Below are 4822 nucleotides of genomic sequence, written 5' to 3'. Positions count from 1 at the left end.
TTTTGAGAAACCCAAAATAAAATAAAAGACATATGGGGGCATATAGCCCTAATAGGTAAATCTTGAACCCTACCTTTATTATTTATGCTAAATGGTGGTGAACCATTGTGAACCCCACTAAACCCTAAACCTCACCCCTCTTTTCACCACCCTAGTTAAATTAAAATAAAAGGAAATTAAATAAGAAAGAGGCATATGTGCCTAGGGCTATATTTATAAAACTTTACCCTAAGCCTTTCTACTTTGCCTAGAAGTTTGGAAAATCTTCATACACCTTACCTAGTACTTATCAAACCAATTCCCAAGTTGAAACCAAAGAAAATAAAAAGAAACTAAAAATGCCATAGAGGCATATGTGAGTAAAATAGCAAATTTGGGGAATTTGGGAATCTTGACCCTAAGACTTATGATGAATGGTTGGATCACTCCCCTATACCATTTCAACACTCCACAACACTCATTTGGGTCAAGCCAAGTCAAATTAAAATTCAAATGCAACATATGCATAGGAGCATATGTGGCACATAGCCATTTTTGTTTTTCCAAAACTTGACCTAAGCACCTCTACCTTGCCCAAAGGGTTTGAAAACTTTACTCAACCCAAGCTAACATTAAATAAACCCTAAACCATGACCTTTGATCATAGATAAAGAAAAGTAAACAAAAATATAAAATGCACCTATGTGCATATGGCCAAAAATACAAATTTGAGCAAAAGACCATAAAACTTGTTTCCATTGCTTGGATTGTTTTCTTATATCATATTAAACCTCAAATACATCATTGAGATCAAGAAAAAACCAAATCAAATTGGAAATAAGAAGATTCTCCAAATACACATATGTGGGTATGGCCATTTTTCCAAATCTTGAACCTAGACCATTTTGGTTTGCACCATTGGGTGTAAATGGATACTAAACATATATTAACCACTTTGGAAACCATCAAACAACATTCAAATCAAAATTGAGATAAATATGAGCTCACATGTGATATGGTCATATGTGACATTTCTAATCCGGTACTCACTTTGAGCCCCTGAATTTTGAGTTTTCACTTCTACCCTGGACCATTTCTTTTCACCTCATCCAACACAACATCAAGCACTACAACTTTGCCCAAAACCACCACCCCAAAATTCATCACCAATTTCAAATGGGAAGCAAGCAAAGTTGGAACTTTCTCACATATACAAGATCATATGCAAAATGTGATTTTGCATATCAATTCCATTTTGACCACCACCACCACCAAAATGCTCCATTCAATATATGATTACAACCCACCAAAAAGATTTTCAAAATTCAAAAATATTTTTCTTGCGGGCATTTGATCGAACACTTGGCAGGCAGGGTATCAATTTGTGCCCATACCTCATTTTTCTACTTGGACTTGGTCCAACCTTGACCTCTCTCGCAGCTCCGGAGCTTCATCACACCTCCTAGCACCAGTGCCAAGCCCTGCCAACCTCTCCACTTGCTCACCATGACAAGGGCATGACCATGCCGTGGCATGGCATGGCCATCCCATGCCCTATCTCTCCCCTCTCACCTCAGAGATGCACCACCATGTCCTGGACGCTCCCTGCACTCCCCTGAACCTGCCCGTGCCTTCCCATGGTCACCCCGACGCGTGCACACGCGGGCGTCGGCGTGGCCGGACACGCCCAGGCGTGCACACACACGCTCCGAGACGCGCATGGCGCCAGCCCTCGGACGCGCCGGAGCGCGCCTCGCCTCGTCACCTCGGCCCGTCCCTCGCCACCGGCGCCGCAGGACGACTCGCCTCGGCTCCGGGACACCGCCGGACACCACCACGAGCCTCCCGGTGCCCTGTCGCCGTCGAGGAGGACGACGACGTCCGCCACGGTGCCCACGGACGCGTGACGCGCGCCACTATGCTTGACCACCGAAAACTGTTACGAGCACACCGTGACGCTCCCCGAGCCTCGTACGAGCCAAGCCATACCCTCGCCCACGCCGTTGATCGACGGGGAGAGCGCCATGGCCGTCGTCACCGTGACCACCCGCCGCCGCTCGAAGCCGCTATAAAAGGAGCACTCCGCGCCCCAAACCGAGCACGCCAATCTCTTCCCCACCTCACCACGTTCTCCTCGCCGCCTCAATTTCATCTATTAGCCACCGCACCGCCGCAATTGCTAGCTCGCCGCCGCCGCCCGTAGCCGGAGCTCGCCGGAGAAGGAGGCCGCCCCGGAGACGCGCCGCCGCTCCGGGCGCTTCACCATCGTCGACAACGTCTCGGCGCACTACTCCGACGACCGCCGGAGCTCCGGACGACCGCTCGCCGACCCCTCTGCTGCCGCCGCGTCAGCCCTGCCTCTCGCCGTCGACGACGACAATCCTGGGCCGTTAGATCATCGCCCGATCCAACGCCTCTCCTTCCCCGTACCGGTTCGGTGAGTAACTCCCGCCGACGCGTGGGTCCCCGCCGTCGAGACGGCCTGCTCGCGCTGGACGCGAAGTGGGCCGGCCAACTCTTTCGCTCCGCAGCCCAAGTTCTTTTCCCGCGCGAAGCCCACCGTTTGAATTCGAATTTGGAAATTAGATGAAATATACAATCACGTTGCAAACTTTGAATTTCAATTATGACAAATCTACTCGGCCAAATTTTGCAAACTTTATATTTTTGGAAACCTTATGAATTTATCTACACAATGCCACTGGATAGAACCCTAGATCTTCTGTAGAAGTAAAGTGACAAAATAAACAAGGCAGGGACTTTTCTGTCTTATAATAATTCCTAAAAATCAACCATAAATGCTTTTCAGTTAATTCCACCTCCAATAATTCACATTTCACTTATACTAATTGTTTCTACAAAAATATGCCATGCTTACTTTGAATGATCATGGTTTAGTTGATTTAAATGACTTTATGGCTATTTTCTAGTAAAAGATATTGTCCAAAACTATTAAGAAATATCATGAGAGAGTTTCTCTCATTTAAATCTTGTCACCACCAAGTCCAAATGAAGTGGAGACTCTGGTTAGTTAGGTCCCATAGGATTGGTTGGTGATATTAAATCTTTGATATGTTAGAATTAAATGGTATGAGGTGCTCACCTCATTTAAATCATTTTCTCCAAATGATAAGTGTGAAGAGGTTGACTTGGGTCAACCTAGGTCACATATTATGCATAAGAGAAATTAAATCTTAATAAGATAATGAGAGGAAATTATTTCTCTAAATAATTCAAAGTAACATTAAGGATAGTATGAGAAGAAATTATTTTTCTTAAATAATAAGAAGAACACATCCACCCACCTAATAGTAATGAGTGATGCTAGTTTAAGTGTGTGAACCATGTTTGTGCTTAGTTTAATTAGATAAGTTTGGAGTGATGATTGTGTACCCCGTATTCGTATTTTAGACGCTAGTACCGAGGAGTACCAGGAGGAGGAGGAGGTCTACTTCCAAGGAGAAGAAGACCACTTTGACCAGTTTCCCAACCAAGGCAAGATAATACTCTTGCAAAGTGCAAAGCTCACCATGAGCAAGGCATTACCCCAATTACTTTATGCTTATGATCCTATTTCCCAGTTTTACTTTACAAGCTTTATTTACTTTTGTTTTATCAAAGTACTTTTTGATTCATGTTTCACTTGGATAGTATTGGATTAGTATAAGAGTATCAAACTTAGCCTAGAAGCAAGGCAAATACTTAGCACCCCTCATACATAGTGGCTAGTGCTAAATACTAAAAATGACTACTCTAGATGGGAACATGTGTTATGAAATGATGATGGTGAAAACCTTGGAATGATGAGTCATTTCCATTGAAAGATTTTGAAGGTGAATATGACATGACTTTGACTTGATGATTTTGGATAAAAACTGATGATTGAGTTGGATGCGATACCATTCCAATTTTTGAGTACCCCCACAATACCTGATTATGGGTAAGGCTTAGCTGGAAATTTATGCATCTTAGTATGGGTTCCCTCTAAACAAGCGTCATCGGGGTTATGCCGAAAGCTGCCTCCACCACAAAAGAAACGACGTTAAAGATGAGGTGAATGTCCGGCCCAAGCCTCGTGCGGTTCCCGAGTTGACGAGTTGGTCTTCACCTGGGAGGCCAAGCTCATGGGGAGAGGTGCCTATACTAGGATATGTGAGTGAAAGGTTATGGTTGATGATCCGCGTACCGAGTTACGATTATTCGGGGTTACCCACGACGGATGTAATCAAAAGTTGTGGCACAAGCGTACAACCTCTCGCGAGTGTAAACCTATTCGAATAGCCGCGTCCACGGTTAAGGACGGTTGGAAAGGCCATACTGTTCCGTCATCAGACCATTTACAAAACTGTGACATATGATTTGTGACTTGAACTTGGAAAGGGGAATGGTGAGTTTGACTTGAATTACAACAAAGGTTGTGGGAATGACACTAATGTTCCCACTTGAGTTAGTTAGCACATGAAAGGTCTTGATTTCAAATACTTGTGAACTAAAATTGGCTTTATGCAAAAGAAACTAGAGCTTAGCACCCCCTTACCAGAAATGTTCGTACTTACATTAGTATTAGTTTGCGAGTACTTTAAAGTACTCATGGCTTTGTCCTCGGCTATTCAAATGGCCGGACTATGAAGAGGAGTACCGGGACCCGGAAGAAGGACAAGCAGGACGTCTACGACAACTAGGATCACTCCCGACGTCAACGGTTGCTCGTGGAATAGATGGACCACGACCGCTACTACTTCGCTTCCGCTATGTGTTTTGTAACGGGATCTCTAGATCCACTATGATGTATTAAGACTGGATCATGTGATCCTTTGTTGTAAGACGATTATGTGTTGTAATG

This window comes from Lolium rigidum, chromosome 3, assembly GCF_022539505.1.
Source record: "Lolium rigidum isolate FL_2022 chromosome 3, APGP_CSIRO_Lrig_0.1, whole genome shotgun sequence".
Lineage (NCBI taxonomy): Eukaryota > Viridiplantae > Streptophyta > Magnoliopsida > Poales > Poaceae > Lolium > Lolium rigidum.
This window is presented reverse-complemented; position numbering follows the sequence as displayed.